The 15,513-nt window shown below is 40.2% G+C and overlaps 1 protein-coding gene across 6 annotated transcripts in view; it reads right to left on the reverse strand.

Moving 5' to 3' along the window:
• ATP2B2 (ATPase plasma membrane Ca2+ transporting 2) overlaps window positions 1-15,513 on the reverse strand; it is a 1,884,743-nt gene that overhangs the window by 997,849 nt on the left and 871,381 nt on the right. The window lies entirely within an intron of this gene.

Consider the following 15,513-nt stretch of genomic DNA (forward strand, 5'->3'; position numbering starts at 1 on the left):
GCAAATGGGGCTGTCTTCAGCTTTGCCCACCATCTAACCAGTGATGGCCCATCCAGGCATGCTTAAGCTCTCCATTATGCCTGGCTGTCCGGAAGGAATACACAAAGACCAACTGCCAACTAGATCTAGCCATGTGACCCAGAAACAAGCTGCAGTCACTGAATGGCGAAGGCAGAAAAATGACAACTTTCTAAAAGTGACATTTTCTTAATTGTAATTTGAAATCTGATTTCACTATAAACAAGTTCTCAATACAATTCCAAAGACACCAAACATGAGCTGTTTACCTGTTCCCATTTAAACGTTATCCCTATTAAATATAGCAAAAGAACCCCAATGTTATCCTATGGGAAAGGTGTGCTTTGCAATAGTGGAAAACAGATTTAAGAGTTTTTAACTACCAGGACATTTAAAATTTAAAAGTTTGTGTCTTACTTTTTTAATACATTGCACTGTGCCCTATGGGCTGGTTAGGGCCACGCTAAGGGTGATCTATACGTATCAAAAAGAAAGGTTTAGGCCTGGGAAAAGAGTTATTTTGCCAGCCTGACATGGCAGTTTAAAACTGCACACACAGGCTGCAATGGCAGGCTGGAGACAAGTTTAAAAGGCTACTTAAGTGGGTGGCACAATCTGTACTGCAGGCCCACTAGTTTAGCTTACAGACCTTGGGCACATGTAGTACCAGTTTACTAGGGTTTTAAATGAAAATTAAATATGCCAAATGGAGACAAAACAATGTTACCATGTTTTAAGGAGTGATCACTCGCACTTTAATATTGGTTATCAGTGGTACAGAGCAAAGAGTTCTAAGACCAACAAAACTGAGATCGGAAAAAGATGGATAATTAGGGCAAAAGGTTTGGGGGAAGACCACCCTGACAGGTCTAACACCACCTTCCGCATTTTGGGCCTGATTCACAAAATGACTGCTCACTCGTGGAAGAGGCCCTGCAGTTGTGGGGGAGTCTCTGCACTCGTGGCAAATTCTCATTGTGGAGATTTCACCGTAAGTGGGACACTCCCCCATGACTGTGGGGCCCCCACCATGAGTACAGAGTCCCCTTGTGAATCTGGCCCTTGGACTTTCACTAATAAGGAATAGTATTTGAGGTCCAAGTCACAAAGGCAGATAAAAGTATGTGAAAGAGTACTCATGTACTACTCAATCTTATAATCCTATATGGCATTTTAAATAATCTAAATATTTTTTTGTAAATTCCACAAACAAACCCTACCTTCCATCATTGACATCAAATGCCTGAGAAATTGTGGCAGTGGTGGTAAAGAAATGGTATGTATTTACCTCTGCGTATTTGGCACAACTGTCACTGAACCCATAATATACAGAAAACAAGTTCCATGTCAACAACAGAATCAAAGACCACTGTATGGAGATGAGGGAGCACCAAAAGGAGCAATCATCATTAAATTTCTTTTGGATAAATTATGACAGTAACAAACATCTGAAATCTACTTAACAACAAAATGAAACAGAGGCACTCAATGTTCTCCATTTGATAAGTTGATTGACTGTTCAAAAAGCAATCTCTTCTATGAAGTGGAGCGGTGTGAACTAAATGCAGGAATGAAGCAGCTGTCAACAGTACACAGAAATACAGAAATTGTAGTGCAGCTTTAACATCCATTCTGAAAGCAGACACAGGACTTATTCCAATTGATAACTAGGCCATTCAGTCAAATTGCCCTCATCCTTGAGGAAAATATAGTAGTCAGGGCATGGATTAAGTATGAAACTGATAAAAGGTCTGCCATTATCTTCTTGGTTAACACACTTTTAATGTGAATGATGTGATCCTACAATCTACAGGACAAATCCATCTTCTGGCACCAATTAGTTAAAAAACAACACAAGAACTCAAACTGCAAAATGAGCTAAAACATATAAGACATAAAAGTGTTATTTTAAACAAGCTTACATCCTTTTGTGAATTGACCCTAACACATCTCTATTGGGAATATTAATTGGTTACTCATATGAAATTAGTACATAAAGTAGTAACAGTCCCAGTACTTTTAATAACAGGGAGGTAGAAAAAACAAAACTCTGATGAGTCAAAAAAATAAATCACTACCATGTGATTCCTAAAGCTGCAGTTATCAAACCTATAACAACTTGAAGGAAAGATGTTTTTACATATTGAAACCACATTGTCCTAAAGGTCAGATGAAAAACAATGTAAGGTAACATATGAAGTTTAACATCTCTGAGGATGGATAACAAATACATCTTCTATAATTCTTTCTTCTTCTTTACCACATACAATTGTTAGGATAACTTTCCAGACATAACTTGGCCTGGTAAGACATCATTGAAAATAGCATTTAGCAGGAGATTGAAGAGCACCAGTAGCACAAACAACTTTGAGAAAGACCAACCCTCCTCAATCTAAAACAATATATCTAAGGTAAAGATGTAGAACTGTTAATAGTGAATAGCACAAATATTAGGACATCTATATAATCGATTCAGTGAGACAAACAAATACAGTGATTCAGTTGTCCAACAACAAAAAGCCTGTTAAATGTAGCTGTCGTCACCTTTGGTCCCCTCTGAGGGTTTACTAAAATCCCCTCGTAATCTTGTTCCTCCCCCAAGATTCTCATTCACCCCACTCTTAAAAGGCCAAAGAATCTGGCCCGTTTTCACTTATTACTCATGCTGTTAAAGAGTGCAATTTCACTTTCAATATGGTCAGTGATTGGAAACCAAGAATGTTGTAAGTGGGAAGGATCTTTGTCCAGCCAGTGTTCAGTTATAATCTAGCAAACACAATAGGAGTGATATCCAAATACCAGTATTTACCATGATGGAATGCACTGTCCACATGTTAGCATTTTAAGTTATCTAATAATGCTGTCTTGGTATCTTCCAAGTTCATGGCATGCAGTTAACTTATGGACACCATCTTCATTAAAAAATCCTACATTCAGGGCACATTACAAATGTCCTGCATCCCCATCAGTTTGAAACAGCATTTTGAGGCTTACATTGTTGAAGTAGTCATGATACATGCTAATACTGAGATCAATGACCTGAGTGTCTATCCTACAACAGACACATCTGACCATTGACAGGCCTTAGTCTGCAAGTTATCATCCACTCCTTAGATATGCTATGGTTATGTTGAGACTTCAGACGAAAGTAAACATTTTGATTTGATAAAAAATATAAAGCCATTTGTTGAATCTGCAGGGAATTTGTCAATCCTATGACATATCCTGCTTAGAATCTTCATTTAACATTTCAAGCAGACTGCTTAGGGGCAATTGATTTTTTCTGCATCAATTTAAATCTGTTCTCATCCACAAATAGCTCATGAAGCTATCCATCCAAATGTACACAAAATTAACCTTTCCCAGCCTGCCCAACATTTTATTAAAATAAAATGTCTTCAGCACAACATCAATCACAAGGGATCTTTTCTCAATAAACTCTCTCTCCACTGAGGTTGGTGTAAAAGTGTTCTCCATTTGATTTTTACTGTGGTAGAGCAATAAAATGTATTTGGGATCTCACAAATGTCCCCCATACCCCAAATACCTGCCTGCAAGAAATTGGAATATTATTTGGCATGGGTGATTACCCACTTCAATGAATAATCACAAAATATGTCAGGGTGAAACCATTCAAACACTAAATTAACGTTAATTAAATCCATGGCAGCTGTGGCACAGAGGAGACAGGCTTAGCGTCAGATAGAGAGTAAAGTATTTATGCAGTTCAAAAACAAGTAATAAAGTCAAAAGGCAAAACAATAATCCTAATATTTGTTTTACTTTATTTCCATCTACACGTCCTGTGGTAATGTTTTTTTAATAGAAAAGGTATGTTTAGCATACAATGGAACATGTGGGAGAATAATATAAATAAATGGTTGTGACTCTCTAAGTTACCCACCATGCACACTTTTAAGTCTATCAATTGCAAGGAGCTAAAGTGGAATCATGATTTCAAGGGGTATCAATTTCACCACTGAGAGATTTGAATGGAAGGGACAAAGTGAGCTATGTCTTTTGTTGTTGTCTCTGAACGGCTATTTATTCTAAATCAGAGGTAAAAATACAAGCTGATTTAATTCAGAGATCATAATGACGATTGTTATGTCAGTCAAATATCATAACAGTATCTTATACCCAAAGAAGATCTGCAAGGCTGGAGTAGAATAAGTCAAGATCGATCACCACACCTGAAAGTCTGATAGGGCTGAGTAAAACTATGCTGCATGCTTGGGTCACCTCTGAGTCATACATGGCAGGAGCTTCTGTAAGTGGTATTTAGGAAAAGATCCCAGAAGCAACAATAAGCAAAATTGAAATCTACTTTCTGGAAGCAGAGTGTTCAATTATTCTGTTTTGCCCATGGAAACTTCTTCCCTGCAAAGTACTCATAACTAACATAGAGTACTGGGAATACTGGCTTACATTGACTCACTAGTTGAGGACACTTAGGGCCATATGTAATAACATATTTTCCCATAGACATAGAATGGGTAAAACCCTTTGCTGCATCTGGCCCTTAGTCTGCTGTGGATTTTCATAAGCGATTTTTCACTGTGTGTCCAAACATGGTTACAGGCCACTCAACTGACAGAAGATGGTTGAGCCATCATAATTTCTGATGAAGTTAGCACCACACTTTGAACGACCCAATGGTAGGACAGAAGGATGCCAGAGGAGGCACTAACCTTATAATACAGCAAATCCTCTGGCAGAGGTGAGGGCAATTTAATTTTAGCGATGGACATTTATTTGTCAATGTCATTTGATCAGGACAAATGATGGCATTTTATATTATGGTATAGTACAATACAGGACAGGTTAGTATATTATAGTATATTGTGTGTATATATATATATATATATATATAGCGAAAATAGTCTGTTGTTTGAGTGGCGTACTCGTCTTCCGGTGGTTGTGACGTGGAGACCATCCACATAAATAATTATTCAGCCAAAGGAATTTCACAGCACTCCACAAAGTCCAGTTACCAGTCTTTTATTTAAGTTGCACAGCCAGTATCTCGTTTCAACTAGAGTTTTGTTCACGGTAGTGAGTCCCTTCACTCTTTTTACTTTTATACAATGAATCTAGAAAGCCAATAATGAGGCATTCTGGAGAACGTAGTCCTGAACTAATTCTAAAACAAACTTATGCGCTAAAGATATACACACATTTATATATGATTATATGTATTAGCAAACCAAAAAGCAACATTGCAATAAAAGCAATGTATATCAGTTATAAATAGCCTGCCAAAGTATTACACAATAGTTTTGATCTTGTGGGAAGCCCACTTATCCACCAGGTCAATGGGTGCTATGTCCTCCGTTCCCATGGTAAAGAAGCACCAATAATATTTTGAGACCCCTGCTAGGCAGCACTGGAACTCCTAAATGCACTGAACACTGCAGTGAAGGCACTATATTTGATGAGCCTGCTCAGAAAAGCTTTAGTTTCTAAAAGAAAAATTATAAAGTAAGGGCTTTTTTTTTAGAAACCAGAAAAGAATAGCCCTGATGTGCAGGGACTTTTCTTTGTTCATATCTTCTTGCATATTTTCTCTACCCAGCACTCCCACGCCTCATACAGTGTTCTCAGGCAAAAAAGGATGGGCTGGCTGTCATCTGGGAGTCATGTGGCAGATTGGCTATCAGGCCAAACATTTATGATGCTAACTCAGGCTGCATCAAAGTAAAACCAGTGTTTCTTCCGACTCTAAATAGAGGAGGGAATCAGAATTTGGTAGGGTGAAAACACCAACAATGTTGGTGGCACTTCCACTCTTCCAAACTCTAAATTAACTCTTTTGGCATTTGAGCATTCATTTTGCTTCATTTTATAATATTCTACCTTTAATGCTGACATTATACTCTAAAGTCTTGTGACAGCTAGCCCGTAAACAATAAATGACCCGGACGAAAATGTACACCTTCATAACATATCAATGAAGTTAGTTAAAATCATAACACATCAGTGATATTGCCTCATAATTCAGTCAATAGGCAATTAGGTGATTAAACGAATCCTTCACTGAAAGGATGTTTTATTGTACAATTTAACAGACCCTGCTTTTTAAGAAGTGCTCAAGCCCCTTGCATGAGTGAAACTTCTATTTGTACAATGCACTGAATCCAGTTAATCTCTTTATCTGTGCTGGGCTCAGAAAACAATAAAGTTTAATTCTGTTTATCAGTTAAGTAGATTCCCATATGCAGAAAGTGATTTGAAAGGAAAATGTAATTTAAAGGACACAACAGTAACAATGAAGACTCTTGTTTATCATTGTTAGAAATCATGGATGAAGTCCATCCATAGGACTTCAACCATAAGGATAAATGGTGCTCACACCTTTTTGTATAATAATTGTAAAAAACGAGACCGCAGTCAAGAATTGGTGCTCAAGAAGGAAGGAAAACCACCCAAATTGTCCTCAATAGTTTACAAACTTGTCAACTTTGAGCACCATTGAGCACACCGTATGTATTTGTTCCAAACTTTATTCATTCCAATATGTAATTATCTTTTTCATGGTTAATTCAAATTCTTGATGTGCAAATAACAACATCCCAATATGAAATTATCTTTTCCATAGATAATCCAAATACTTAATATGCAATCACAAAACACATGCTGGCGTTATTTGCATATTAAGAATTTAGCTTACCATTGAGAGTATAATTACATATTGGAATGGCATTGACTTACATTAAGAATTTGGATTAACTATGAAAAAGTTAATTACATATTGGAATGAATAGAGTTTGGAACAAATACATTTGGTGTGCTCGAAGTTGACAAGTTTATTAGAAATTATGAATTAAACGCCAGGATAATTTTAAATCATGCTTCACTCGCATCCATTCCAACTTCTTAACTCAAATTCCAGTGATGTATTTGTGCACATCAACCCAGAATCTGGCCCGAATGCCAAAGAGCCCCAAGCAATCCCTCCATTGCTCAGTCTAATAATATGTCTAAATTGAAAGAATATTGTTTTTCTAGTCTAATCGCATGTTCTAATTCGCAGAGTATCTATGGTTGCTTTGATACTGCTCTGTTGCTACAATGATGAGTGATAGCCTATCAGAAAGCTAAACATATAGATAGATGCCAGTAAGTTCACACTGCTGGCAAGATGAATCAGTCAACTGAATGTCCATGGCTCACAAATGTGTGGTTATTCTGGAAGGTCCTGAGTATAATCACTGGCAAAGCAGACCCAGCTTTCTGAGGTGGGTAAAATGATTTTCATACATTAATTAACAGTAGCATCTTGTATTGAAGGTGCGTAACAACAGCGCACAGTATGTATTTGGTTAAAAAATATATATTATTATTTCGACTTTATTAACCTTCACCTAGCAGGTGATCATCTCACCTGCATCTCAGAGGGTTTCTTCAGTACTAATGCTATCTCATCACCTCTATCACAGCAGTACAAAAATGCTGCTCCCGCAATACTCATGGGCTGGCACTGTAGCCAATATAGATTTTGTTCCTCAGTGGCGCCTAATACTGGGGGGAATGCAAAGATAGGAGGACTAGATTCCAGTGCCAGACTCTCTTCCTCTCCAGCTGCAGACTGTCTCCCTTATTTAGACTTTATAGAGAAATGAAAATATGTCAATGTCATTACGAAACTCTAAACGCAGAGTAGATTTCGATGGCTGAATTTCCTCCAGCCCTGAGATATTGTGGATGTTTACATTCCGACGTGAAATCTACTCTCTATTTAGAGTTTTCTACACTAATTGGTGGATTTCAGTTCCTTCCAAACCCTAAATGAGTCTCTATGTCTCATTACACAAACTGCAAAAAGATCACCACTTTATGGTATCTTTGATGCATAGCTTTCGATGTAAAACAGGTTCCCACATTCATAGCACATAGGGATTTAAAGCACGCTATTTTGATAACACTTCAAATTAACATACCCCAGTGGGTGACCAGAGTTTAAATCCATATGGGTGAACTTGTATATGCTTTTCCACATGAAGCCACCCTGAGCATTCATTCGTTAGCCCCAACCTTCAATAATCTTTTGGAACCCATAGTTTTTTATTACACAGCGCATGTAATAATTGCGCTAATTACCTATGTTACGCAAGTGGGGCCGCCAGCATGAAAAATATGAATCTTGCAATATTTTCATCATGAGATCCCAATTTTGGACATCAGTTGGCAAAAATACATTATCGTACATGTTTGTGCTTTGTGACTTTCCATTGTCACAAAACGTTTCTACTACAATTAGCTCTCCCCGAGCAAAAATTACATCTGCGGCGTTCAACTAAACCGACGAAAAACAGAACATGAAGTCATGAGAAAGTAATTTACAATTCACTTTACTATTGTAATGATATTTTGCACAAGTCAAATATTTCACTTTGCTTATAATATTCTTGCAACGCGGAAAACAGTAATGCAACTGGCGTTTATATTAAATCCACTTAGAAGACGACAGCAGTTCTGCTGATTATCAGAAGCCAGCAATAACAAGAATGCTAAAACCAGGGCGAACACTTCAGTGGAACCGAGATCCATCAGTGTCTTTTGTGATGCACCCATTTCATCAGAACAATAACCACACATGTCAAAGCCCTGTTCTTGCAATCCACTTCTCTCCACTTCAGCCCCAGAGGTCCAGAGCACAATGAATTTTAATGGATAGCGGAGAGATGGAATTATGTGCACTTGTCTGCCTGAAAGAAATTCAATGGTGTACAGAAAGCATTGCTGTGCAGCCGCATTGTATTTCCTTCAGGCTGTTTTCAAGCCAACAAAAGCTGCCCATTTTAGAAAATGGCTGGTAAACCATTAGCTTAAACTAACATTTTAACAAAGTTGCAGGTGGCAACACCTACATGAACTTCCTCCATCGAGCCACTGCTGAGTTCCAAAGTATGAAACGGAAAAACTGCAAATACTTAAGTTATGAAGACTGTAAATGTACGATGTTCTGGACAAAGTAAAGCAAACTATTAAAAACATGTTCACTGAAAACCTATATATGAAGAAACTGTCGCCTAGGTGGGACAGAGATCTGGTGTGGTATTCCCTGATGAAATGTTTGACACCGATATGGTCATCCGCAGACCATATAAACGCTTGGCCAATATTTTATAAGCATTTTATGATGAACAAAAAAATTATAATATGAATGCTAAACTTGCCATCAAATTAGCAATGGCACTTTTCCTGTCAGAAAAAGAAGGGGCTTCATTTAAAGAGGAAACTGCACCCGCCACACTGAAATTTCGAGAGCCAATTATATTTCTACTCCACCCAAAACAAGTACAAATGAACAGCTGGGGAGAAAACTTGCCATGCACCTTGGCGTGATCAGTGAGCAGAGATGTTCATAAAAGCTTTACCTGACATCACTCATGCGAAGGTGTAAAAAAAATGCAGTTTATGTGGTACACATATATCATATGAATGTTATCTCTCACGTAATATACTTCACACACCTGGCAATTCGCAAGTGCACGCTTACAATATTACTATCATATTGGTGTTAAACAATCAACCCTCATTACAATATGACGACTTTATAGGGGATCCCGATTACGTTCGAAACAGGAATTGCTCCCTAAAACAGAATAAGAGAATGTCCTGTAAACCCGTGCCTTCCAATTTTTCACAGACAAGTTGTTGTGGAAACCTTGCAGAATATATTCATAGAAAAACTTGTAGAAAATGGTGGGCAAACAGATAGCCAAGTGCTTTTTTCTACATTCAATAGTTGAAAACTTCTATAGGTTTGGTAATATAACACCAAATAAGTACATATGTCAAGGTATAAGTAATTTTGTGTGCGGAATTTCCACATCAGTTATCAGTGCACAACTTACAATGAGTGCATTTGTGTGCAGGGACTTCTCAAAATGACACAATCCAACGATTTTGGGTCACATTATGTCATTATGACAGCCTTAGGGTTGTCTTCACCCAACTTTTTGCCTGCTGCCCTTCATTTTTCTGATCTTGTTTGTGTAGTTTTACGACTGCTGACCAGTGCTAAAGTGCTTGTGCATAATCTAAACATGGTAACATTGACTACTACTCAATTGGTATATTTACTTTACCTATAAGTCCCTAGTACAGTGCACTATATGTGCCCGGGCCTGTAAATAAATGCTACTAGTGGGCCTGTAGCACTGACTGTGCACCCACATAAGTACCCCTTTAACCATGTCGCAGGCCTGCCATTGCAAGGTCAGTGTGTGCAGTTTCACTGCCACTTCAACATGGCATTTGAAACTGCTTGCCATACCTTACATAAGTCACCCTTAAGGTAGGCCATAGGTAGCCCCCAGGGCACAGTGCTAGTAAATAAAAGGCAGGACATGTACTTCTAAGTTTTACATGTCCTGGTAGTGAAAAACTCCCAATGTTGTTTTTCACAAATTGCGAAACCTGCTCCTCTCGTAGGCCAGCATTGGAAATTACATTATACACGTTTAAGTGGTAATATCTGATTTGAAAGGATTGGCATTGTCATGTTTGGTATGGTTAGTATGGTAGTGAGAAGTCCTCCTTACTGGGAAAATTGGATTTAACATTACTATTTTAGAAATTCTACTTTTGGAAAGTAGGCATTTCTCTGCACTTACAGCTCTCTGTGCCTTACAGCCTTTCCCCAATCCACATCTGGTATGTGCTGGTTGACAGCTCCCCTTGTGTATTCCACCGAGACAGGCATAAACATAGGATATTCAGCTGCATCTGCAGTCATCTGCATACTGATGGACCTTCCTGGGCAGAAAGGGTGGAGGGGCTCTCACTTACACTTCAAAGGCTAGTGGTCTGGCCCGACACAGAGGACTGATAACCCTCCACAGATCTTCTGGCAGAGGGGACTGGGTTGAAAGGGGAACTGGTGCACTTCAAAACCACTATTTGAAGTTTCCTTCACTTCAAAAGCACATTTGGGTGTATATACTGGGTCTGTGACACCCTAAAATCAGACAGATATGGCCCTACAACTGGACTCTGTCAGAAGAACTGCAGTGCTGTCCAAAGGACTCCTCTGGACTGCTTCTGTGAAAGGGCTGCTCTCCTGCTTGTTGCAACACAAAAGGATGATGGACAGAGTGCTAAAACTTTTCAAACATTCACTCCCAGTCACAGATTTGCTCACCATGCCAACCCAGTTTGGACCTAGCCTTATGCAAATCAATCTCGATCCTGTTCCCCATGGGAACAGTCCAGCCCAAACTGCCAGGCCAGGTCCTCCCTGGACCGGAAACAAGCATCTTGGGACCGGTTTCTGGGAATCACCCTTCATCAGCCAGGCTAGCTTGAATCCAGTGGCACAGGGAGCACAGGACCTACCTCTGGGCATTCCCTTCCCAATTAGGGCAACTTTAGCAACACAAAAGCATGATGGACAGAGTGCTGAAACATTTTAAACATTCACCCCCAGTCACATATGTGAGTTTAATACATTGGTCTTTTGCTCACCAGGTCAACCCAGTTTGGACCTAGCCATATGCAAATCAGTCTCGACCCTGTTCCCCATGGGAACAGTTCAGCCCAAACTGCCAGGCCAGGTCCTTCCTGGACCAGAAACAAGTCCCCTGTGACCGGTTCCTGGGAATCACCCTTCATCAGCCAGATTAGCTTGAATCCAGTGGCACAGTGAGCACAGGACCCACGTCGGGCATACCCTTCCCACTTAGGGCAACTTTAGCAACACAAAGGATGATGTCGGAGTGCTGAAACTTTTTAAACACTCACCCACAGTCACAGATATGGGTTTAATCCATTTTTCTTTTGCTCACCATGCCATCCTAGTTTGGACCTAACCATATGCATATCAGTCTCTTGCTTGTTCCCCATGGGAACAGTCCAGCCCAAACTGCCAGGCCAGGTCCTACCTCGACTGGATACAAGCTTCTCTCTGGCTTGTTGCCCTGCTGCCTGCTGCTCCCTGACCCTGCTGGAACGACTTTGGTTCCTCTAATAAGTGACCTCCAAGGGCTTGTGAGCTTGCTTTCTGTTAAGAAGTCTCGAGGTCATCAAATACTTCACCTAAGAGAGAAAATCCATTGCACCGGAAAATTTGGGCAACGTCTGCAAAATTGACACAGCACCTGTCTTGTGGCTGAAAAACCATTGCAGCACCTGCAGAATTGATGAAGTGCCTGTTTCATCATCACAGCATATTTGAATTTTCCATGCATCGTCCCTGGGCATCAATTTATCATCAAACCCTGCACCACAGTGACACTAGGTTAGGCTGCGTGTTTGCCTGTGAAGAAAGAATCAACACATCACCTCTGCCGCACAAGAAAAATTGATGAATCGCTTTACTTTCCAATGTTTCATCTCCTCTGTGGCCCACAGCATCATTATTTTTTAGGCATCCCAGGTCCTTTGTGCTAAAGAGATATATCCATCGATTCCTATGGATTAAGACATACTTAAACCTCTAAAAAGTGAAATCTTGACTTTGCATATTGGGTTTTTGTTGTTTTAGTCTTGTGTTATTCAGATAAATAATAATCATTTTCCTAAATTGGTGTAGAGTACTTTTTGTGGTGCTTTCACTGTGTTACTGTATGAGTTATTGCACAATAACTTTACACATTGCCTTCTAAGATAAGCCTGCCTGCTCTGTGCCAAGGTACTGGAGGGTAAGCATGGGATAAGTTAGGTTATGTTACGACTTACCCTTACTAGGATTATGGTCCCTTCTTAGACAGGGTGTATACCTCTGCCAACTAGAGACCCAATTTCTAACACTGGTGAAAAGCGATACGACTTGTGTTTGTGCAGTGCCATACAATAGCTATGTGTACACTACCTACCCACATTTAAAGACCATTTCGAGTTTTCTTCTTTTACTGCAATTGTCCCTGATTTGCTTTTTTAATACATCCCATACATCCTGGCTGGTTCTACAAGTAGAGCCATGGAGTTTGAGCTGGCTAAGCTGGAGAAGAACACAGTTAACCAGATGAAAAGGTTTTTACAAAGAGATGGTGTACCTGTCTGAGGAACCACCAAGAAGGTGGATTTTCAAATGGTGCTGAGGGCCTGGGCAGAGTTCCACTCCCAAGAAGATGATGTGTTGGGGGGAGACTGTGAATGGTTCTTCTGAGGGGCTACCTGCAGCAGTTGAGGGGAACACCCCTGGATTTGTGCTGCACATGACAGCAGGAACCAATGTCTATAGTCATGGCCTGTCCCCAGAGTGAAGGAGAGGGGGGGAGAGAATTCTAGCTGTATTTGGCAAAATAAAAATAGAGGTTGAGAGGAAAGCCAAGCAAGCTGAAAGAAACTACTACTGGCTCATGAACTGAGTCTAAAAGAGCTGGACGGTAAGGCCAAGCAGGGGAATTTCAGCAGTGATGGTGGCAGCATACATACAGCACCTAATAGGGGCAAGATGATTTGTATACCCAGGGATTGTATGCCCAATTATGTGGTGGGAGATGATATTGATAAGTAGTTTTCTGCGTACAAAGTTGCACTGAGGGTACATGGGGTTCCTGAAGAGCACTGCGGGATGGAGTTGTGCAAAGATACGCCAACACTTGGGAGGGACACACTTCTAACATTAGAGGTTGTGGAAAAGATCAAGTACACTCCAAAGAAAGCCAATTTGGCTTTCAAATTTGGACAGACCCCTGAGAAGTATCGCCAAAGATTAAGGGACAGCCAGAATCTCCCAAATTAATCCTGGGTAGATTTCGTTGATTACACCAGTAAGGCACTGAATGACTGGGTGCACGGCAACAAAGCCAATGGTTATCTTGGGTTGTACAGTTTAATCTTGAGAGAGCACATTCTGAGTATCTGTTTTATCTATTTTACAGAGTTGCACCAGCGCTTAGTTGACAGTAGGCTGACTGATCCCAGGAAGCTTGCTTTGGAGGCAAACCTCTGGGCTAGCACCAGAGTGTTCAAAGGTGGTCAGGGTTCCCACCAGAAGAAGGAGGGGGAGAAAAATCTAAAAATAAGTAAGGAGTTCTCTAAAGGCCCTCAAAATAATTCCGAAGGGACTAGTGGTAACCAGCCCCAGTCTGATCCTAAAAAAAAAAGGTTCTTTGACTGTAAGACAGGGAGGGTTGTACCCCGATGTACAGAGTGTTCCAAATATGGTCACTCTAAGGGAGACTCCAAATGTTCTAAGAGGGCACAGCCCCCCCCACTGGTGGGCAGACACCTGGGTTGCCCAGAGTAGGGCTCAGGGAGGAGATGGCCCAACTAGATTTTGAAAACAAGCTCAACAGAGGTCAAGGCACATGTGAAATGAAGATATGAGATCAGTAGTCCATAAGTACTGCATTAACAAATCAATATTCAAATCCGAGTAGATCATAGAGGTTAACAGTAACTCCAATTGAATCTTTGGGATGAAAAGTTTATCTTTTAATGGAACAGAAAAACAGCCAACGCGTGTTTCGTCATAGGAGAAAATGCTCACTGCGAATTCCTCAGGGCTGTAAAGAATACCAAAATTACTGTAAATATAAAGTAAAAGGTATATAATACATACATAATACAATGAAGTAAAGTTGAACAATAAAGTTAATGTACAACCAAAAGAAACCCACATGACTTTTTTGAGAATCACACTTAATACACCAAAGTGAACTTGTGGCAACATGTGTGTATCCAAATCTGACGATGAGAGAAATCCCTCTCAACCATACCATCTGTATTGGAGAAGGCATGAAAACCATGACACCCACATGAAGAGAGAGAAAACCACAGAATTGGCAAAACCCAAATTAGATTCCAGATCCTTAGCAAGAAAACAACCGCACAACCAATTTTTCTGAATTTATTAGAGTACCAATAAATCATGCAGTGAAAGACAATAACTCTGGAGCAGACAAACATACCTCAATAAGGTATAGTGCAAAGATTCAAGGCAATTAGTGGCAAAGCAGTCCCTCTGGTACTTAAAATCAATAAGCTGTGAACAAGATATATGGGGCCAGATGTAGCAAGTTAGCAAATTGCGACTTGCAATTTGCGAGTCCGTGCGACTCGCAAATTGCAAGTCGCAATTTGCTATGCAGAACGGTGTCTCAGACACCGACTGCGACTCGCTATGGGGTCGCAATGACCCACCTCATGAATATTCATGAGGTGGGTCGCAATTTGCGGCCCCATAGCGAGTATAGGCACTCGCAAACATGGAGGCCTGCTGTCGTCAGCAGACCTCCATGTTCGTGACTGCTTTAAATAAAGCAGTTTTTTTTCTTTCAAAGTGCAACCCGTTTTCCTTAAAGGAAAACGAGCTGCACTTTGAAAAAATAACCGAAACCTTTAGTTTCGGTATTTTTCAGGGCAGGCAGTGGTCCATTGGACCACTGCCTGCCCTGAAAAATTCTTTTTTTTGCCAGACACAAAGGGGAAGGGGTCCCTTGGGGACCCCTTCCCGTTTGCGCCTGGGTTACCATCCACTTCTAGTGGATGGTAACTGCGCCTTCATTTGCGACCGCAATCGCGGTCGCAAATGAATATACA

Source organism: Pleurodeles waltl, chromosome 9, assembly GCF_031143425.1.
Source record: "Pleurodeles waltl isolate 20211129_DDA chromosome 9, aPleWal1.hap1.20221129, whole genome shotgun sequence".
Classification (NCBI taxonomy): domain Eukaryota; kingdom Metazoa; phylum Chordata; class Amphibia; order Caudata; family Salamandridae; genus Pleurodeles; species Pleurodeles waltl.